General features: G+C 56.7%; 1 protein-coding gene across 2 annotated transcripts in view; it reads left to right on the forward strand.

Annotated features, from left to right (window-relative positions):
* Window positions 1-6310: 6310 nt before the first annotated feature.
* ADARB1 (adenosine deaminase RNA specific B1) overlaps window positions 6311-22747 on the forward strand; it is a 258621-nt gene continuing 242184 nt past the window's right edge. For both annotated transcript variants that reach the window (XM_071214999.1, XM_071214998.1), the window contains exon 1: window positions 6311-6539. The gene's annotated coding sequence lies outside the window, so the exon portion shown is untranslated. The remainder of the gene's footprint in view (window positions 6540-22747) is intronic.

The following is a 22747-nucleotide window of genomic DNA, read 5'->3' on the forward strand; positions in this document are numbered from 1 at the left end:
CGCTCTTGCCTCCCAGCATCTTTAGGCTGGACCCGCTGCTCAGGTGCCCAATTCGAGTGTGGCTTGCGGCGTGCCAGCTGCAGACCCTGGCGGTGGAGCAGAGGGGTGCTCACAGTTTCGGGGGGCGGGGTTGCTGCCAGGGCCTTCATCTGCAGTGTCAGCCCAGGGCTGTGCTGGGGGCTGGCGCGGGGGCCACCGCTGCCCTCTTGCCCCGCAGTGCCCTCACACGTGTGCTGTGTCCGTCCTGAGGGACGGGCACATGGGGCTCCGCTCGGGCCAGGGTGTCAGCTGCTCCTGGGCCCCCCGTGAAGCCTGGCTGCTCTGGGGTCACCTCCAGTCCCCCTGAGGGCTCCCCAGGGCCCCGACAAGAATTCTGGTTTTGCCACACAGCCCAGCTCTTCAAGCATGGCCTCCAAACCCCGAGAAAAGCCAGGCTGCCAATTTCAGGAAACACAGGAAGAGAACAGCCGACTTGAACCCGGAATGCCCGTTGTCAAGCATCTCACTGTCTCTTTTGCTTAGAATGCTTCTTGTTTGCATGTGCAAGGACGCACAGGCGACGGAGACCCCGCAGGACTGTGCCAGAGCTGCTGTGGCCACAGGGCATCCTCTGTGCTGCTGGCAAGAGGCAGCGGTGGTGGGGAAGCTTCGAGAACTGTCAGCACAGGAAAGAAGCAAGCCGCAGGGCGGTTTGGAGAGGAAGATTGGGTTCATGCCACAAAAAGAACCAATGAAAAATACCTTTTCATGTATAAGACACATTATAGAGCTAATATTCCAGGACATTGGGGGTCGCGGTCAGCCTGGGGAGGGAACGAGGGCCGAGGGGCAGGTGTCGGCGGGCACCAAGTGCACACGCTGCCTTTCCAACTCGTTTTAAGCCTTCCCTGGGTGGGTGTGGCGCTTCCGCAGTGCCACCCCTAGTTGGGTGACTTCCTTTGAGTCTTCCTCGGGCGTCTTTGCCTGGCCCTCCGGGGTGGCCCCGGGAAGGGAGAGCCTTTCAAATAGGCCCAGTCTCAGACAAGGTCCATGTGACCAGAGGCTGGCAGGGAGTGACTAGGTGATGGCGTCAGGGACGCGCAGGTGCCGCCCCTGAGCACGCGCCCAGGACTTGGCTGCACCGCAGGTACCCAAGTTTTCCCATGAGGGTCGTTGCCTTCCACACTCCTTGGTAGACGGGTTGAGATCAACTCCAGCTGGAGAGAAAAACGTAAAGACCTGCAAAGAGGGAAGCGCATGTGGCTCAACTGATAGGGCGTCTGCCTATCATATGGAGGTCCAGGGTTCAAGCCCCGGGCCTCCTTGACCCGTGTGGAGCTGGCCCACGCACAGTGCTGATGCGCGCAAGGAGTGCCGTGCCACGCAGGGGTGTCCCCCTCATAGGGGAGCCCCACATGCAAGGAATGCACCCCTCAAGAAGAGCTGCCCTGTGTGAAAAAAGTGATGATGCAACAAAAAAGAGACACAGATTCCTGGTGCTGCTGACAAGAATATAAGTGGACACAGAAGAACACACAGTAAATGGACACAGAGAGCAGACAACTAGGGCAGGGAAAGGGGAGAGAAATAAATTTTAAAAAATTAATCCTTAAAAAAAATTAAAAAAAGACCTGCAAAGACCCTAGAAAGCCTTGAGAGGGGAGGTGCACTCGTTTGAGCCAGTTGTGTGGCCTTGAGTAAATCATGGACTGGTCGCCTCCTCCTCCCATGTGTGCCCCCCACCCTGGCTGGCCCAAGTACCTTCTGGAGAAGTGCCCAGCTGTGCCTAGGACCCACCGTTCCTCTCCGAGGTCCATCTGTGGGGGTGGGCTTTGTGGTGGCTTCTGGGATGGGCTGGGCTATCCTGAGGATTGGCTCTAGGGTGCAGAGGGCCTGGGGGCAGTGTGGGGTCTGGGAGCAGGTGTGGGGAGATGTGGAGGTGTTGAGGTGCTAGGTGGAGACATGGGGGAGGGGGAAGGCATGGGTGTGGGGGCACACAGGGGTGATGGGTAGAGGTGAAGGGGGGGTGGGTGGAGGTTTGGGGTGGCAGGTGGAGGCATGGGGGGCAGGGTGGAGTTGTGGGGGTCATGGAAGGCTTTTTGGAGGGTAGACATTTGTTGGTGGTGTCACTGAGCAAGGGCTCGCTGACCGATGCACACAGAGGCCAATACTATGACATCAGGGACTTTGGGAAAAGAGTTTTATTATGAGGTCAACTAGCAAGGAGACAGGAGGCCAGCTTCAAATCCGTCTTCCCGACCTGAGCACTAAGGGAGATTTCCTGGGAATGGGAGGTGGGGACAGAAGTGGGAGGCTTGACTTGGCACAGTTCAGCTGGTTAATTCCAGGACTGTCCATATGTGTGTGGTGGAGTGGCCTTTAGCTGGCTCTTCCCGGCTGAAGGACCGCTCACATTTGATCTATTCCCGGTGCCTCCCTGTCCTCATACTCTTGGTTCCGAGGGTGGTGACCTCTTCCTGGTGTCTCAAGGTCATCTAAAGGACAGCGGTCGGTGTTCTCTGAGCATGCTGAGGAGGCTCAGGTTATAGGACCTGCAGCTAAACAAGCTCAGAGGATGGGTTACAGTATCAGAGGCTCCCCACAGCGGCTCTGGCCTGCCCACGCTTTCAGTAGCAAACATATCCAGGACCTTCTGCTCAGGCTGCTCCAGGCCACCCTGCGGGACTCAGCCCACACCCTAGGAGGGCTGCACCTTGGAGTAGGGAGCCCTGGGGAGGGGGTTGCAGAATAGCCCACAGCATCCCTGGAGGGCAGGGCTGGGACATAATCAGGCCTGTGGGAGCAGGTGCCAGCATGGTGCTCAATAAATGGTGCTGCTAGCATAACACTGGTATGTCATAAATACACAAATTGCACATTTGAAAGGAGTTAAAAGAGGGAAATTTAATATTGTATATGTGTTACCACAAACGAGCAAATGAAATACCCACAGACGCAGGCACCAAGTATATGAGGTATCCAATTCCAACAATACTGGCTCAAAAATGGTAACAAATGTAACCCCAGGAATGTAAAATGTTAAGAATATGGAAAACAGTTGTGTAGGGGGGATACAGGAACTCTGTGCTTTCTGAGAGTTTTTCTATAAACCTACAGCTATTCTAAAAAACAGTCTTAAAGAAAATAACTTTATTTTTAAAGAGGTTTTAGATTACAGAAAAGTTACATCAAAAGTGTAAGAAACTCCCATATACCCCACCTCTTCCCCTCCCACATCTTCCCCTCCTAATGTCTTTTCTTATTTTTTTTTTATTTTTTAAGATTTATTTATTTTATTTCTCTCCCCTTCCCCCCACCCCCGTTGTCTGTTCTCTGTGTCTATTTGCTGGGTGTTTTTCTTTTGTCTGCTTCTGTTGTTGTCAGCAGCACGGGAATCTGTGTTTCTTTTTTGTTGCGTCATCTTGTTGTGTCAGCTCTCTGTGTGTGCGGCGCCATTCCTGGGCAGGCTGCACTTTCTTTCACGCTGGGCAGCTCTCCTTACGGGGCGCACTCCTTGCGCATGGGGCTCCCCTACGCGGGGGACACCCCTGTGTGGCACGGCACTCCTTGCGCGCATCAGTGCTGTGCGTGGGCCAGCTCCACACGGGTCAAGGAGGCCCGGGGTTTGAACCGTGCACCTCCCATGTGGTAGACGGACGCCCTAACCATTGGGCCAAGGCCGCTTTCCCTAACATCTTAATATAGTGTGGTACATTTGTAACAACTGATGAATAGATACTGAAGCATCATTGCTGCTAACCAAGGTTTATAGTTTACATTGTGGTTTACACTTAATTCCAATCCCAAAAAGTGCCCTATGTTCCACCTATTACACCTTCTCCTTCCCCTCAGAACCTCTGGTAACCACTTTCTTTATATCAGTGTTACAAGTTCTTCCATTACTACAATAATAAGTTTACTTTGTCCATGGTTGCTTTCCCCCTTATGTTTGTTTATTCCTCAACCTTGAGGACTTTGGGATGGTGATGCCTGCTCTGCTTCAGATTGAGAGGGGGCTTAGATCTTATGGGGCAGATGAAAGGAACTGTCTAGCTTGCAGTTGTAGATACTCCCTGTTTTTTGGAATGGGTGTTGTCCATCATCATCCTTTTGTTAGTTGTCCTGGGTGAGTCTGATGAACTGGAGAGTAGGTGTTGGCCACAACTCGGCTGAGACTGAGGGCTCAATGGGCATATGAACAGATCAAAGATTTAAGTCTCTGGGACATATATTTAATGGCTGTAGTGCAAATTATAGGTTCAAATAAATGGGGTAGAAGGATCATGAGTAGGGGAATCATAAATGAGCCTAAATCTGTTAGAGTGGGGAAATAAGTTGTCATATATTTCAAGGTAAGGTTCGCGGATGGGATGCTGATATCATGGAGTGTTTCCCTGCCTACAGTGTCTGGATGTCTCTAGAGCCCTTAGAAGCCCGTTTGAGACTTTCTTTACTGTGATAGTGAAATCCACGTGAGATGTGCATAAGTATAACCTCTTGAATGACCTCCTGACTCATTTGAAATCTCTTAGTTGTAAAAGCTCTTTTGTATTTGATGTTTTCCCTTTTAGTCAAGGTATTTTCCCAAATGCATTGCTAATTGGCACTTGGTATTAATCTCTTGGTGCCAGGGAGGCTCATCCCCAGGAGTCATGTCCCATGCTGGGGGAAAGACAGTGAGTTTATTTGCTGAATTTGGCTTACAGAGAAGCTGCAGTTGATTAACAAGAAAGTTTTCAGAAGGTAACTCTTAGGCAATATATATTACTAGGCTAAGTTTAAATTTTACAAGAATAAGGTTCATAAGTACAAGTATTAATATTTAGGGTTTGGCATATTGGTCTGTTTTCTTTTATTAGGCACTGCCCATGTACTGGAGAGATTGTTGTCCCTCTGTTTGAGAACATAGCAGTACTCCCAGGATGGGAGTCTAATAATTTGTTGTTTATTTTGTGTGCTTCCATCCACTGAGATAACACTCTATGACCACATGAACATATTCATATTCCATAGAGGCATGCCCCAGGTGCGCCCTTCCCTACATATCCCCCCACCACTGATGCCCTGCATCAATGACCCTCTCCTGCCTAGTTGCCAAAAGAAAACTCCCACAATTATATTCTCAACCACAGTCTTACCATGCTGAGTGAAGCAAACGAGACACAAAAGGACAAATACTATATGATTTTGCTAAATATATCGTGTAATCTCCTGGAGTTAATAACTAGAATATGGGTCACCAGAAAATAGAAAGAGTTAGAGAATGGAAAGCTGAGGGTGAATCCGTGCATAGCTGGTAAAAAAGGTCGTTCATAAATCTTTGGAGATGAATAAAAATGGTGACAGCACATTGTAGTATTTGTAACTAGCAGTGCTATTATACAGGTATGTCAGTGATTGGAAGAGAAAGTCCAAGGCAAGGGTTCTTAACATGAGGTCTGTGAACTTGAACTGAAGCTCAAAGAACATTGTTCTTGTGGGGACAAGTTGGTGCGGGTGTGATACATTTATTAAGTAATATACAGTATAGTGTGGACTTAGTAAGGGCTCCATGGTTTTCACTCGACTGGCAAAGGGGCCAGTGGAACAAAAAAGGTTAAGAACCCCTCGTGTAAGGTCATGTATATTACTAGAAGGAAAGCTAAATAATTTAACATGGACTGTATAGATTAGTGAAAGCTCATTGAAATATGAATATAGTTAATATTGCATAGATAAGACTGTTTTTCTCTGAAACTGAACCAATATATGTTAATGCTGCAAGATGTTAATATCAGGCAAAAATAAAACCAAAGTCAAATATGGACAGTAGTATATAGTAATACATTAACAATGTTCCATTAAGAGTAAAAAAAAATGCACTTAATGAAAGAAACTAGACAAAAGGCATTACATATTGTTTGACTCCATTTATACAAAACATATATACAAATAAAATAAAAAAAACAGAAACAGAATAGCAGCATGTATGGCGGAGGAAGCAGAGATTGAGAGGTGATTACTAAAGGGCAGAGCTTTTTTGTTTGTCTATTATTACTGGAACAATAAAAATATTCTACTAATGAGTGATGAATGCACAACTATGTGGTTATACCAAATCCCACCAATTGTACACTTTGGATGGATTGTTCCTCTATTAATATGTATCAGTAAAACTGATTTTTAAAAAATGCAACAAGCAAAATAATTTAAAATCAAATCTTAAAAAAAAAACAGACCCGCGTGCGTGAACGCTCCGCGCCTGGCGTGTTTAGCGCGGCAACAGCACTTCCGGCACCGAAGCCCCGCAGCAGAGCTGAGCCCGGAACTCAGAGCGGCGGCTCCTGTTTCCGGGGGGCAGCGAGAGCGAAGGACCGGCTTCCGGAGGCCTTTCCGCCTGCGCTCTGCGGCGTGCCGCGCGGCTTTGGCTTCTGCTCGGCGAGATGGGGAAAGTGCGGGGGCTGCGGTCTCGCGTGCACCAGGCTGCCGTGAGGCCCGAGGGGGAGGCTGTGGCCGGCCCCGCGCCCCCGGGCCCTGGCGCGCCCCCCGCGCGGGCCTTGACCGACGTCGCTGGGGGAAAGGTGAGGTGGGGGCGCCGCGGGCGGTACCAGAGCGGGCGGGGAAGGGCGGCGAGGGAGGGCGTGGTGGCGGGGCCGCCTCGCGCCTGCGACTCGGGGGCGGCTGGGCCCGCTGCGCCCCGCGTGTGCGCTGTCGCCCGGGTGCGGCGGCTGCAGCCTCTGGGTGGGGTCTGCGATCCGGTTAGCCCCGCGCCCCGCCCTCGGACTGTGCCCTCTGCGTGACGGTCCCGGGAGGGATGGGGGTCGCAGGCTGGGAGCATCTGACTTCCCCCGCTCCCAAGGCTGGGAGAGAGAACCAGAAAATCTCCCACCACAGTGTCTAGCAATGCCGCACGAAATGGGGCGCGGATTCCTTTAACTCGTAGCTGAGCCTCCCAAGAAAGGAAAGGAAATTCCTAGAGTGAAAGATAATGAAGAGCAAGCAGAAAATGTAGTTGTAAAGCAAGAGCTAACCCTTGAGCTGTCCTGGAAGCAGTAGCTGGTATTTTTTTTAACCAAAGGTCTGGCTTGGGTACAGTAAATTAGGCTTTTTTGGTCCATGGGTCCATGGCTTTGGATTAGTAATGCTCATAATAACTACATTTGTTGCCGGATTTTCTCTTAAGTTTTGTTACAAAAAAGAACTTAAGTATATGCCAGTTTAGTTAGGCCAGTAGTTTATTAAGAAAATGAGAGAAGAGAAATGGGAGAAAATAACAGATGATGGGTCCCAGGTACACTTGCGGATTGGTCCAGGCAGAGAGGAAAAGGGCTGGGAAAAACGGGGTGATTTAACTTCTGTGCTGGCTTTTTAAGCCATTAATTATTCCTCCAACTTGCTGATTTTGCGGAGGGGTCCCAGTTGTTTGCTGTTTTCATTACCCCACCCATCAAACCCCCTCAGGAGGCCCCTTGGGAATATCCTGGGCTTTTTCTTGTCCCAGACATCAAGGAAAATTCTCATGGGTTCTTCCAGCCATTTCTGGTGTGGGGGGTCTTTCTCTCAGAGGATTTCCATGTGGGATTCCACGGCCACATGTTTTATGGCCATGGTTTTCTGTCAGGTCCCAGATTTGTCTTTTTGTTCCCCAAACTAGCCTGCCTCAACTCCCCCCTCAGAGGGTTTACACCTTTATTCTTAAAGGGGTGCTGAAGGATAATGGTCATTTTTCTGTAATTATATCCTGCTGGTGAGGGGCAGTGGTTCCTACCTGACAGAGGGTGAAAGCTTGCTACTCCATTGCGGTTGAGAGAAGAAGAATCTGGCACCATGGGTGGAGCTGGATGAAATCCCCGTATGGCTAAAAAGGCACAGGTTCTGGAAGAAATAACATTTAATTAGAAATTTGAAGACGTAAGATCCCATGAAAGGATCCTGGACCACAAGAGTAGGAAAGACCAGGTGCCTGCAAAGACTGCATCGTCCTGAAGTCGGTGACTTTGCCCTGCTGGTTTTGAATGCTGTTTAGGGCTACTTCAGAGTGATTTACATAAAGACAACATTCCTCTTTAAGGAACAGACATGTTCCTTCCTGTGCTCTCTTAGCATGTGTATTAGTCAGCCAAAGGGGTGCTGATGCAAATTACCAGAAATGTGTTGGCTTTTATAAAGGGTATTTATTTGGGATAGAAGCTTATATTTACCAGACCATAAAGCGTAAGTACTTCCCTCACCAAAGTCTGTTGCCCCATGCTGGAGCAAGATGGCTGCTGATGTCTGCCAGGGCTCAGGCTTCCTCTTCCTCTTAAGGCTCCGTGGTCCCAACTTCTTTCAGTATCAGCTATGGGCTGGGATAAGTTCCATCTCTCTCCTGGGGCTCGTTTCTCTCCAGGCTCAACTGCTGTCTTCCTTTTAAGGCTCCATGGTCCCAGTTTCTTCCATTATCAGGCTTTCTAGGCTTTGTCTCTATTCCTGGGACTCGATTCTCTCCAGGCTCAGCTACTCTGCTCTGTCCGGTGTGTTTACTTCCCGGGCTCCAGCTCAGAAACTCCAACTTTCTTGTATGCCACATTTTCTCTGTGAAGGCGGGGACTCAATGTCCTACTGATTTGGCCCAGTCAAAGCCTTAATCATTGTTTAATCAAGTAAAAGTGAAACTCCTGAATCCAATCTAATCTAATATGCCCAGAAGGACATACCAGTTCACAAACATAATCCATACCTATTTTTTGAATTCATATATAATGCCGAACTGCTAGAGCATGCCAAGTGCCCTGTGATTTTGCAGCACCCCAGCAGCAAGAAAGTCTGTTTGCTGTCGTGGCGCTCCTAAGGCGTGGCTGGCTTAGGCTGTTAGTTCTAGGGAGAGGTTGTGTTAATAATAGACAGCAGGGTTTGGTGTAAACTGCCAATCCCACTTTTCCGTGACAGTGGTTATGCCTAAGATAGCTAAGAGGGGGATGAGAAGAGGCATCGCCCTTTAAGTTATTGTGTATGGTGAAACTGCAGGAAGTGAAAACAGACAAGATTTCCTAAGGGGTGCGTGGCTTGTCCTCCCCCTGGCAAAAGGCGTTTGGTCTAGAGTTGGAGGGCACAGCTAGCTTTGGCATATACACTGCTTAGCTTTGTCTCCTGAAGAGGTATTTCAGGCCGTCCAGTGATTGGTACTCTTACGTCCCATGAGGTGCTTCTGGTGAGCTGGCACTTCCCTTGGCCAGCTGGCTTCACTTGAGATACGTGCACCCACCTGGCAATTCCTTTAACTTCAGTCGCTGTGGGAGTGAGTAAGGTTCCTTCCACTTTGGCGCTAACTGAGAGTGAGGCTTATTTTCTTGCCTGGTTTCCAGGTCCTGGGTGAGGAAAGGTTGCCCATAGACCATTTTGAAGGGTCTAAGCCGAAGTGCGTCCTAGCCACCTCGTTTGCCATTTCCCTTCTGGTGGAAAATGCTTCGCCCTGGCAGGATGGCATGTGGTCCTGCCAGTCCTCCCCAGGGCACGAGTGGGACAGGTTCTGGAATAAAGGCCAGGAGGGAGACCGGGCTAAGCATGTTCATTAACTACTTAGGAAGTGAGGTTTACCAGGACCTTGAACATGTTCAGTATCCCTCTGCATGTGGTCCAGAATAGAAAAGATACCGTCATAATCATCAGGCCTTTTGCCTGGTTACATCTGCCTAGCAAAGTGTTTTCAAAGTTCATCCTAATGTAGCAGTACTTCATTCCCTCCCCCCTCCCCTTTTTTTTTTTGAGGTACCAGGGCCACGGATTGAATCTGGGACCTCATGGAAAGCCAGAGCTCAACCACTGAGCCACATGGGCTCCCCTGATTTTTTTTCCCCCAACGTTTGCTTGCTTGTTGTTTGTTTTGTTTTTAGAAGGCACTGGGAACTGAACCTGGGACCTCCCATGTGGGAAGCAGTTGCTCAACTGCTTGAGCCACATCCTCTCCCACTTCATTCCTATTATGACTGAATAATATTCCGTGGTATGGAAATACCTCATTTCGTTTATCCATTCATGAATTGATGAACATGTAGGTTGTTTCCACTTTTTGGCTATAATGCATAATGCTGCTTTGAACATTTGTGTACAGATTTCTCTGTGGACCTAGGGATTAGAATTGCAGGCTTATACTGCAACTCTAAATTTGACTTTCTGAGGAATTGCTAACCTGGTTTCCAAAAGGGATGCACCATTTAATTCCCCTAGCAACTTATGAGGGTTCCAATTTCTCTACATCGTCCCATATCAGTTCCCCTTTGCCCTGCCCTTTCCCCTCCCACACTCCTACATTAACAACATCTTTCATTAGTGTGGTACGTTTGTCAAAATCGATGAATACATGTTAAAGCATTGCTCCTAACTGTGGAGTATAGTTTAAATCATGGTTTACACTTTGCCCTGCACAGTTTTGTAGGTTATGACAAAATGTATAATGGCCTGTATCCACCTTTGCAGCGTCATGCAGGACAAGTCCAATATCCTGAAAATGCCCCGTGTTACACCTCTTCTTCCCTCTCCCTCCCCTCAGAACCTCTGGTGGCCACTGCCTTTATATCAGTGATACAAGTTCTTCCATTGTTAGAATCAAAATAGGTCTATAATAAATATATTAAGTATTTTGGTCCATTGTTCCTTCCCCAGTCTTGAGGATTTGGGGATGGTGATGGCCGCTCCAAAAGGGATACATCCTTCAGATTCTCACCAGCAACATATGTTCCAATTTCTCTACATCATCCCTAATACTTGTTATTACTTGTTTTTTATTATTGGCATCTTAGTGGATGTGACGTGGTATCTTGTTTTGGGTTTGATTTGTATTTCCCTTATGGTTAATGATGTTGAGCATCTTTTATATATTTTCCTTGGAGAAATGTCTATTTGATTCCTTTGCTCATTTCTAATTGGATTATTTGCATTTTTATTGTTGAGTTGCAAGAATTCTTTATATATTCTGAATATATTTTCTGTTGTTCTGTGAGTTGTCTTCACTTTCTTGATAATGTCCTTCAAAGTCCCCAAATTTTACATTTTTGTGAAGTCTTGTTCATCTGTTTTTCCTTTTGTTTCTGGCGCTTTTGGTGTCATATCTAAGAAACCGCGGCTACTATAAGGCCACAAAGAGGTATGTGTGTGCTCTTTCCCTGGGAATTTTATGGTTTTAGCTGCTATATTTAAATCTTCGATTCATTTTGAGTTAGTCTTTGTATATGGTGTGAAGTAAGGCTCCAACCTATTCTTTGGTGTGTGGCTCTCCAGTAGTCCCAGCACCGTTTGTTGAAAAGATTATTCTTTTCCTACTAAAAAATCTCAACCTTTGTCAAAAATCATTTGACCATGAATATATGGGTTTATTTCTGGACTCTCAGTTTTAATCCATTGAGTTGCTTGGAAGTACCAGTGTCACACATTCTTGATTACAGCAGCTTTGTAGTAAGTTTAAAATCAGGAAGTGTAAATCCTCGAACATTGTTTGATTGTTTTGACTGTGCTGGATCCCTTGCATTCACTATATGAATTTTTAAGGACGAACTTGTCAATTTCTACAAAAAAGGCAGCTGGGATTGCACTGAATCTTGAGGGCAGTTTGGGGAGTGTTGCTGTCTCAACAATGGTAGGTTTGTCAGTCCGTGAGTACAGGTGTCTTACTGTCTAGGTGTCTCGGTCTTGTTTACTTTTCTCTAATGATGTTTTGTTCATTTTTTGTGTACAAGTCTTGTCCTTTTGTTAAATGAAGTCCTAAGAATTTTATTCTCTTTGATGCTCTTGTAAATGGAATTTTCTTAATTTCATTTTTGGATTGTTTGTTGCTATTTTTTGGAAATTAATTGTTAACTGTGAATGGAGTTTTACTTTTTTCTTTCACTTATTTATTTTTTTACTTACCCCGTTGCCCTGGCTGGAACCTCCAGTGCACTGACCACCTGTGCTCACGGGTAGTTCACGCTGAGTGTGTAAGATCAGGGAGGCAGTGGGTGCGTCTTTCTTCTCAGAGCTCCCTCAGTGGTCTGAGTTGAGGGGTTTTTGTTTTAAGGGATCTAAAAAGAAGAACAACAAAAATCCTCAAAAAGACCAGGCAGAGAGGGAAAAAGCAGTTCAGTATAACTTGGGTTAAAGAAAGACAGACGTTGAACTTCACTACCAGATGGAGAGTTACAGCTCTCCAGTCAGGTAGAGTGATGGACAGGCTCATGGGTCAGCTCGGCCAGGTGATTGTGCCCAGTTGTTTGGTCAGGTAAGTTCTGGGTGAACTGTACAAGGGCACTTATGGACTTTAGTCACCATTGACTTTACTGCAGTGGTAAATCATAGCTAGCTGGTTACAGTCAGTTAGGGAAATTGCCATCATTAGTGAGTGACGCTTAACCCAATCAGTTGAACACCTTAAAAGGGGAAGTGATTCCAGCATGGAGAGAGAATTTCCCAGCTGTCTTTGGACAGCCAGCATCTCCCAGAACTCATCGAGGACCTTCACTGGACTTTCCCTGCAGCCCCTGGCTGCAGCTGCTGGCGGAACCTGGACTGGTGCCTCCCCAGGGTCAGGAGAGAGCCTCTGATAAAGTCTCACGCTGTTACAGATCCCTCCTGCAGACTCTGTGTCCTGGAGAAACCTGACTAGCCAGGCAGTGAGGTTGTAACCCTAGGAGGGCCTGGAGCAACGTGGGCTCAGCGACTTTCTTCTCCCTTCCATACTCGGCTCTGGGAACCTGACGTGGGGAATTCTGTGGTACCACCCTGGAAACTTTCCAAGCGCAGTCCGAGAGGCTTTGGGGCGGCCCCCAGCCTCGCACTCCGCTCACCTCTGGTTCTGGAAGGGTGTGCGCGGCGCCCTCGCCTCACCAGGCTGACCCCGCACGCCCCGCCCACTCTGAGGCTGCCCGGCCCGCCTGCCCCGGCTCCGCGGTGTGGCCCCCTCCCTCCGCTGCCTCCTGCTTCCTGGCGGCTGCCCCGGGTCGTGACCTCCCCAGCACCAGGGCTTCCCGCTCAGGTGCTCTGGTGGGGCCTGTGGGGAGGGGCACAGGCTGACATCCGCCCCACCCTCCCGGCCCCACGGCCAGCCCCCACCTGACCCCAGTGCTGTCTCCCGCTGGGTCGGTGCTGCGTGTCCTCCCCAGGCCGCTGGCCCGTGCGAGCCCTGGGCTGAGCTGGGCGGAGCTAGGGCAGTGAGGAGCCTGGAGCTGGAGGCGCCTGAGGGGTGTGGTGGGCCGGGGCTGGGAAGGGCGGTGGAGGGCAGCAGGGGCTGGGAGGCGGGCAGGAGGCCCGAGGCCGACGCCTGTGGCAGCGCCTCTGGCGCGGAGGTGCCGCTTGGCAGAGACGCCGCTCCGGACCCTGGGGCTGAGTGGGCTGCCCTGGCTCTGGGCTGTGGGCGGCGGTTGCCGCGGCCCCCGCTTTGGGGCTGTCCTGCAGGGCGCTCCGTGGCGCAGTGGCTGTCGGCCAAGCCCTCCACGTCTGCAGGGCTTGTGTGCTGCCCGCCAAGGCCAGCCGCTCGTGTCTCACGTCTGCTCTTTCCTTCCCGCGGGGACCAGGGCTGGGCCGGCGTGAGCACGGATATCTTTGCCAAGACCCAGATTGACCCGCGCGCCTTGGTGCAGAGGCTGGAGCTGGACGCGGCGGGCGCAGCCTCCGTCAGGAGAGGTGAGAGGGCGGGGGTCGCGGGGCCCGGGCACCTGGACACCAGCACCCATGGCTTCGGGTCCACTCACACTACCAGGTCTGGCGTGTGGCAGGGTCACCTGCACGTTTGCTAAGCACGGCCTCGTGGGGAGAGATTGAACGTGCAGCTGGAAGGACGGCCTGAGCGCCCTGCGTCGGCGCCGCCATTGGGCACGCAGTCCCAGCCTTGATGGTGTTTCAGCCGCAGATCCCGCGGTCCGCCCTTCTTAGGCGCTTAAAAAGCAGCGCAAGCAAATCTGCAGGATCCTGAACGTCAGGCACCGCACGTGCTGTGCTTGGCTGCCTCGTAGCGCCTCCCAGTACATACCGGGTGCAGACGAGGGCTGCATGTTGTTTTGTGACCCCCCCTTCTTCCTTGACGTTTTTTTTCACGAGGAACCAGGTCATTTTCCTGTTGTGTGGCTGCAGTTTGGATTTTGCTGGTTGTGCTCTCCAGGAGGCTTCTTAGGTTTCTCTGACCCAAGTGGCTTTCTGTGCCGGGGCTCCCTGTGCTGGGGCTCCCCGTGCTGGGCTCCCCCTGCCGGGCACCCTGTGCTGGAGCTGGGGCCTTTGTACAGCTGGGAGCCAGGGCGGAGGATGGCGGCACGTTGTGGGGCGTTTGTCTGTACCCTAAAACCGAGCACTTGGTGTGGTCACGCACGGGCCCTGCAGGCCGGCTCCGCTGGCCGCCGCGTGGCCCTGCTCCCCTCACAGCTGTGGTCCTCGTGCTTCGCTCACTTCAGCGTGGTCGTCGCCGGCCTTTTTGTCCTACGGCTCTGACAGTCCGTTGAGGCGGGCGGTGCTGTGGAGTCGGTGCAGCCTTCAGGTCTTCAGCGTCGCCTCCGAGGTTCGCGCTCCGCTCCGGCCCGCGCTGCTGGCGGCTGCAGCCCTCTCCCACGTGCGGCTCTGGCAGGCCCCTCGGTGGCATCTGGTGTGTCCCTGCTTTGAGGGTTTATTTCGTGGGGCGGTGGCCCTTATTTCCTGGCTGTTCCTCACCAGTCGCCCCCGGGTGAGCTCCTGGGAGGAGGCCCAGCGTTGGGCTGCGTCCCGCGCTCGGTCCACTGGCTCAGGGCCTCCCGGCCGCCCGTCGGGGCAGGCGAGTCCACGCTGCGATGGAGCCCCGGGAACGCCCGTGCCTGTGGCCACCACGCGTCAGAAGGCGTCTGCTGCGCCCGCCCTCCGGGGTGACGGTGCTGGGGCCGATCTCCTGAAGCTCGGGAGCGTGTGCTGAGCAGCTGGGCTCTAGCGTCTCACTCACCGAGCCTCAGTGCGTCCCACCTGGGGCCGGCAGGTGCTGTCGGCCTTCAGCTTCCTGTCCAGGTGCAGGGCTGGCGCTCGGTCCAGCCACCCCGCGTTAAAGGGAGCCGCCTCCCTCTGCTGCTCGGCGCACGGAGGTGCTCGTCATGCCGTCCCTGCAGCCTGCTGTCGGCGGTGCGGCGCGCGGTTTCTCTGGGGGGTGTGCTGAGCGCCAACAGGGCTGGCCCTGCTCCTGCCCTCGCCACCCCCTTCCCCTCCTGTTCTGCAGTCCCCCAGGGAAGGGTTTTGTGGGTGTCGGCTTGCCCTGCATTGGGTGGCCGCACTCAGGAGCACACGGGCCACACACAGCCGCGAAGGGTGGGGGCAGGGGCTGGATGCGGGGCGCTGTAGCGGGGGACCCTGCGGAGGCAGATGTCACCAGCCGCCAGACACCTGGCGACCAGATGCCTCCCTTTCCCCTTGGCCACGCGGTCCTGCCCAGTGTGTTGGAATTGGCGGCTGAGCAGAGGGATGCAGCGCGGCCCCTGGGGGCGAGGGTCCCGCGGCAAACCCTGGGCTGCGCTGCTCCGCCCTCGGTCTCGCCCTCTGGGGCCTGGGGGGACGCACAGTGTGGCTGTTCTCCCGCAGCCGCTGACCTGGAGCCGTAGAGGTGGAAGGAGGCCCGAGGCGGGCACTGCAGGCTGCCTGCAGTGGCCACGCCGGCCCTCAGCCCTGCTCGCCTGGGCCCGCCCCTGCCGGTGGTCCTGAGACCCTGCCCCCTCGCAGAGCCTCCTTCCCTCGGGGCCAGGGGAGATGGCGGTGCCGGGGGCCGTGGTGGCGGGCAGAGCCCACAGCCTCCGCAGACACCATCGAGGGGTCAGGAGGGCCCCCATGTCAGCGGACCCCGACCTCCACCCGCACCCAGGGGTCCTGCCTCCCCTTGTGAGAGGCGAGTGCCGCCACCGTCCTGTGTGGGGGAGGGACGAGGGGCGGCCCCTTCCTGCGCTCACTCGGGGTGGTGAGGGCGGGGCCCCTGGGCAGCCCCTCACTTTCATCCCCAGGGCCCCCTCGCATGCCCCAGGGCACCCTTGCTCGCCGGCTCTCCGGGTCGAGGGGCAGGAGGGCCTGGGTGCGGGTGGGCTGGGGGCCGCCCGGGCTTGGAGCTCGGGCTGGGTTTGGAGGAACGCCCAGGGGTCCATGCGGCTCCTTGGAAAGCGGAGGCGCGGGGTGGCCGTCGAGGGCCCAGTGTCGTAGCCCTGGTGGGAAGGGCGGGGGAGGTGGGCGAGGCGTCTCTCCTGGGGGGGGGGGCGTGTGTGGGTGGGTGCGGGTGGCAGGTGGGCTGTCCCGTGGGATGTCCGGTGGGGTGTCCTGTGGGGCATGCCCAGCCCCGCTGTCCCCGGCCTGGGCCCAGGAGGGCCGGGGGAGGCGGCCAGCCCCAGGGCGTCTTCAGTGCCACATGAGGGCACGCACGTGGCCTGCCCGTCTGGCTCGGGGCCCTTCAGCCGCTGCAGCCCCACGAGCGCCCACTGGGTGGCAGCACCTGACCATGCTGAGCGCCCGGTGCTGTGGTAGCGCTTCCGCCTGCCCGCCCCTGCCGCCCGCGGCTCAACGAAGGACGCTGGCGTGACAGCACCCCCTCGCTGCCCGCCGAAGCCCAGGGCTAGGCCTGGAGGCCGGGCGGGCAGCTGCTCTGGCTTTGGGTCTCATTTGGCGAGTGGGGTGGTGCCGTGTCGCACCGGGTGGACTCAGGAGCTGCGGTGGCTCGGCTGTGGGACGGCCCCGCACCTGGGCCAGGTGGGGAGGCCCCGGGGCACGGTGCCCGCCTGGGGCTTCGCCAGCCGTGGCCTCTGGGCACGTTGCCAACCGCCGGGGCCTTGGTGTGGATGATGCAGGAAGCGGGAGCGTCCCCTCCTGGGCGTTTACCTGCTCTGAGGCTTAAATCAGCCTCTGGGTGGAGGACGCCTGAGACGGGGGCCGGCAGGACGCAGGAGCCGCGCAGGGCGGGGGGCTCTGGGCCGGCCTGGACAGCTGTGTCTGCGGCTGTGACGGCGGCCTACGCCCGAGGGCCGGCTGGGCCCAGGCGCTGCGATCGGCCTGGTGGCGGGTGGCGTTGCCTGCTCCCTGCGGGCCTTGCCCGGCCCCCTCCTGTCCCTGGGGCACGCTGGACCTCAGGGAGTGCCCCGGATGTGCTCCTGCCACCGGCGCTGGGGCTCCATCCAGGCTCCTGAGCCCACCTCGTCGTGGGGCCCCCCGGCCCCCAGGAGTCGCGGTGTTCATCCTGGGAGGTGGGGGCGGTTGCTGTGGTGGGCTGGAGGGGCTAGCCGAGGTCCAGTGGTGGGCTCGACCCTGGGGGGCCACAGCCCAGCAGTGTGGAGGGCCGGAGGGCAGGGGGCTCCTCCTCTGGAAGCGGCCTCCTCCTTTCCCGCTCCCCTCCCCTCCCCTCCCCTCCCCCTCCCCTCCCCCTCACCCTCCCCTCCCCTTCCCCTCCCCTCCTTTCTCCTTCCCCACCCCCATTCCCCTTCCCCTCTGACCTCCTCTCCTCTCCCTCCCTGTCCTGGTCCTCCCCCTCCCGGAGCCCATGCAGCCGTCCTCCAGCCCCTGCCCGTCTTTTCTTCTCCCAGATGTAGTGGTCTGGGCCCCGTGTGCCCGGCCACGCCCCGGGGTACCCCGAGCTGGAGTCGAGGGGATGTGTGCTGGCAGCCTCCCAGCCAGGTGTCTTCGCGAAATGGCCCTGGCAAGGCCCTTGTCCCGCTGGCCCTCGTCTCCCACCGGCCCCTCTTCCCCCCGGTGGCCTGCTGGGGGTCTTTGCTCTCCGCAGGCCAAGACCGCATTGTCCTGATGGTGGCCTGGGCTTGAGCGCCCGCGGCTGTTCCCGACGGCCTCAGGTGGGGAGTGGAACGCGGAGCGCAGGCATGCTTTCTCAGCAGCACTGGTCAGGGGTTACTGGGAGGAACGTGGAGACAGGTGGTGGAGCCCTTTGGGGTCGCGTGCCCCCTTGGACACGCCAGTGAGGTGTTTTCCACCCGGCCCCAGGAGGCTTCCCAGGGCCTGGGCAACCCAGCGGGCCCGGGCTCCCTGAACGCAGAGGAGGGCGCTGAGAGGTGGGCACAGGTGGTGTCCCAGCTGGCCCCGGGGGTCTCTGCGTCCCAGGAGACCGGGCCCCGCCTCTGGCCCCCTCCTGAGGAGCAGGTCCTGTGGCTCGTGGGCGCCAGGCCAGCACTCGGCGCTGTCTGAGGGGCACGCGCCAGCTGGGCGAGCCAGGCCCTTCTCTGCGGGCGAGAACACGTCCGGGGCGTGCTCATGCTCCTCCCTTTGCTGCCAGCAGCTCGGGCATCCTCACACAGCTCCCGACCGGCCCCGCGCCTGGAAAGCAGCGTCCCGGGCCTCGGTGGCAGTGGCTTGGTTGGCAAGGACGCCTGTCTGTCGGATTAGTGAGGAGTGTCAGCTCCAAAGGCAGCTGCGCCTCGCCCGGGGCCGGTTCAGAAGTGGAGCCGCATGTGGCGCCTGGCAGCGTGCTGCGGTGCAGCCCCGGCCTGCTCCGGCCCGCGTCCAGCTCTGCTCAGGCCAGCTCTTGGTCCGGGCGCTGTTGACCCTGCCCCGCATGGCCTGGGCTTCCAGCCAGGGCTGAGGGCGGGAGGGGCCCTGGGCCGGGCCCGGCTGGTGGGGGCACTGGGGCCCGGGCGTTGGGGGCCGGCTCTTGCGCGGCAGCCCGCAGGGGCGTGTGCAGACCCTTCCAGCCTGGAGGAACCTGGGAGCCCAGACACGGAGAAGAAAGGGGACACGGGGGCCAAGCCAGGGCGCGGGCTTCCTGAGGGGGCACCCAGACGGCCTCAAGGCTGGCCTTCCGCCCCCAGCAGCACGTCCTGGTGTTCACGTGTGTGCGTGTACGTCTGCACATGTGTGTGCGCTGGTGTTTCTGGTTACTCGTAGGGGACACAGGCAGAGGAAAGGCCTCGCGGCACCCACGGAGCCGTCTCGCCAGCCCTGCTGCCGCCACCTTGCCCTTGGTCCGGGGTGAGCCACGACCCCCACCAGCAGGCTCGAGCCGGCTCACACTGTGGCAGGTGCAGCGCCCGCCCCAGAGCCCTCCCTTCCCCGCTGCACAGCTGTCGCGTGGCGCTGAGCCTTGGCTGGTCGCGGGACCCGGCCGAGGGCCATGAGAAGGCGCACGGCCTTGTGCTTGTGCGTCCCCAGCTCTAACGCACGGCCCCAGAAGGGGACCACGCCGGGTGCAGGCCGAGCGCACTGGCCCTGTGAAGTGGGGGCGGGCGCCTCCCCCACCGCCAGCCGCGCAGCCCCGTGTCCCCAGTCCAGAATCACCCCGCTCGAGGGCTGCGCAGCCGGCGGTGCAGAGGCAGCCCCGCGCTGGCCAGCAGAGGGCGCTGCTGCGAAGGACAGCCGGCGTGGCCTCTGCGAAGGGGGCTTCCCTGGGTAGAGGCCGACAGCAGCGGGCCGCAGGGCTAAGGTCTGCCCTCGCCCGGGTCTGCTCCGCGTGCTGGAGCAGGACGCTGCTGGCGCCTGCCTGGGCTCGCTCGCGCCTGCCTCGGCTCTGCGGTCCCCCTCGTCCAGCCTCATCAGCGGCTCGGGGCTCCTCTGTCCCGAGCACGCCTCTCCGCGTCAGCCACTCCGCCTCCCCACAGGCCAGCAGTGGGCGTCAGGCTCGGCTCTCCCCGGGGCCTCTGCGCGCCCGGGAGTCCTCTCTCCTCCTCGGTGTTCTTCTGCGCGTCACCTCGTTGAACGGCTGTTTGTCCCCAGGGGGCTGGGCCGCGACGTTAGCCCCAGTCTTAACGTTAGCTCATCCGACGTCTCTGGTGACCTGGCACAGTCAGAGGGGGGTCACGCCAGAGGAGCCGGCCAGCTCACAGCATCACCTCTATTTCTTTTTGGAATTCATAAATAATGCCGAACTGCCACACAGCCTGCCACACAGCCCTGACATCAGTGCCCCCAGTCCTGTCGCCGCAGTGGGGTCTACTTCCCGTGTCTCCCACAAGAGCCCAGGTGGCGCTCCATGGCTTCTCCCAGCACTCCCCGCTGGGGCTGCAGAGTGTTCTAGAAGCAGCAGATGGGATGTGCGGGGGATGCTGGGGCACGTGTGCACCCCCCACCGAAGCGACAGTGCCGGTCGCCTGCCCCCCCAGCCATGGCAGCACCGTGTGCAGCACTGTCTGCCCGTGAGCGGCTGCCCCCACGGTCCCTGGGCCGCACCGGGGGCCTCGTGCTGTGCACAGGGGTGGTGCCCGCAGAGGGGGCCAGGCCTTTTCTGGGGGAGGGCAACGCTGGCAAGCGCCCCGCCCGTTCACGGCCAGACAAAGTCAGGGGTGCGGAGGGGGTGTGTGTGGAGTTTCCCTTTGTGAGATCGCGCCCCTCCTTTTTCTGAGCCTCTGAAGTCGGGTGTGACGGAAGCCAGGGAGAACATTTCCTTCTGTTCCACACCCCCATCCCCTGCGGCTCCTCCGGGGGCTCAGCAGGAACGCCCGTGGCCCGGCCCCTCCACTCCCAGGCGGGACACACGCACCACGGAGAGCACAGGTCCACACGAGCGCCGTGCTCCCAGCTGCACTGCTACAGCAGCCAGAAGTGCGCAGCCCCGCCGACCGAGGGCAAGCAAGCGCGCCGACCAGCATGGGCAGCGCCATCCAGCCAGCATGGGAGATGAGGCTGACGCCCCAGCGGGGCCCGAACTTCCAAGTGCTGCGCTCCTCAGAGTGCCACACAGCCCCTCCAGGACGCCGTCCAGGTGAGACGTCCAGAAGAGGCAGGTTCAAGGGACGGGAGGAGAGGACCCAGGGCGGGAGGGAGGACGGGGGAGGGACGCCAAAGGGGACGGCGTTTCTTCCAGGGTGATGAGAAGGTCCTGGCAGTAGCTGGTGGTGATGGTCGCGTGACGCTGAAATGCAATTTTTAAAAAACCTGAATTGTGTACTTTAAAATGGTTAAAAGAAGAGGGAGGGAGGGAGGGAGGGAGGAATTACAAGACTGGCCATTTGGAAAAGAAATAAAGCTGGAATTCTCCACCTCACTTCATGAGCCAAGGTCCCAATGGAGTAAATGCGAAGATAAGAAAACCACAACAGCTCTACCGAAAAAGAAAAAACAGAGTTATAAAATTAATCTAAGGGAAACACTAGGGAGCATGATTTGACTACAAATTTACCAATCTCTGTGGAAAGAACTCCAGGACCCACCATCCCCGCAGGCGCTGGGGAGGGTCCCGCGGCAGAGCGAGCCCCAGAGCCAGCCACGAGGCACGACGGGCCCTCACTGCCCCCTCCCCGAAAGGCAGGCTCTGTCCTCTGTCTAGAGCAGAGCCCCAGCGCGTCCTACAGAGGGCCAGGCAGCGCCCAGGTCGGCGGGCTCCCGCTCCACGGCTGACGTGGCGCCGTGGCCCCGCACGGCGGGCTCCGGGGGACTCCAGAGCTCGGCTGGAGACAGCGCAGCGCCGCGGGCCGGTAGGCCAGGCGGCGGGCGTGGGCCTCCTCGGGCGTGTTTCGGAGAGGACGCGCCCTGGGTGTCGCTGCTGGTGCAGCCACGGTGACCGCGAAGACCATGCTGGGAGGCCGGGGCCACGCAGCCAAGGGCCACGCTGCTCTGGGCCCCGTCCCAAGGCGCACGGTCTGCCTGCCCTCGGCCCGGCCCCGCACACCCACCACGTGAACCAGGGAAGCCACTAAGGAGGGACCCCGAGCCCACAGCCCTCGCCGACACCCCTAACACGTGCCCTGCCACCCGGGGGCCCCAGGACCCAGCGCAGCCGGGCTGACCCCGAGACTGAAGTCAGGACCCTTGAGAGCCCCTGCCTCACGGCTGCCGCCGAGGCGTCCTGACGCGGGTCTGGAAAACAGCCAGTGCCCACGGGGGCCAGAAGCCCCAGCGCCAAGGAACACCAAGCAGAGCGGCCCGCGGCCAGCCTCCCCGCGGCCGGGCAGGGCGCGCAGGGCGCCTCCACCACCACGCCCGGCCTCCACGAGCTGCCAGCACCCAGGGCGCAGGCCTCCACGAGCGGGGCGTCCGTGCAGACACACACGGGCCAGGGCCAGCACCCAGACAAGGGCATTCCTGCCGAGCCCCTGGAGGAGCCGCCTCGCCGTGCCAGTCGCTGTGCCGTCGGGTGGTCCCATCGGCGCACGAGGGTCCGTGCCTCACGAGTGGCCCACACGGCCCTCCTGCTCGTTCTCCCCTGCTCGCGGGTGTGGCGTGGCGTCTCGTGGTCCGCTTTTCCTCTCCCCATGGCCAGCAGTGCCAGGCTCCTTCCCTACGCTTGTTGGAGAGACATTGGCCACACTCTTGGTCCGTCGTTTGTTGGGTTGTTTGCCTTTTTATAACTGAAATGTAGGGGTTTTCTGTATGCTCTGGTACTAGAGCCTTCTCAGAAATATGATTTGCAAATAACATCTTTTCCCATCCTGTGAATTGTCTTTTCACTATTGATAGTGACCTTTGACAAGTGTTAAATTTTGATTTTTTTTTTCTTCAGACTTTTGGCGTCATATTTAAGAGGCATTTGTCTAACTGAAGGCTGTGAAGGTTAATAGCTCTGTTTTCTTCTAACGAACAGAAGTTTTAGCCCTTACAGGTAGAGGTTTGATCCATTCTGAAGTAGTTTTTGCCTGAGGGGAAAATAGGGGAGCTGCTTCCTTTTGCTTGTGGGTGTCCCAGCTCTGCTGTTGAGAAGACTGGGTGGCCTCAGCCCCTCGTTGACGTCAGCTGACGTGGCTGTGTGGGTGTGATCTGCCTCTCAGGTCTGTCCCGTTATCTGCAGGCGTATCCTGGAGATGCGGTTCCATTCCAGACCACCACAATTAAGCAAATGTCGCAGTAGAGCAAGTCAGGCGTGTTTTTTAGTTTCCCAGATTTCAAAACTTACAGCCAATCCATAGAAACCAAACAGTGCAATATTGTC

Source organism: Dasypus novemcinctus, chromosome 4 (genome assembly GCF_030445035.2).
Source record: "Dasypus novemcinctus isolate mDasNov1 chromosome 4, mDasNov1.1.hap2, whole genome shotgun sequence".
NCBI lineage: Eukaryota > Metazoa > Chordata > Mammalia > Cingulata > Dasypodidae > Dasypus > Dasypus novemcinctus.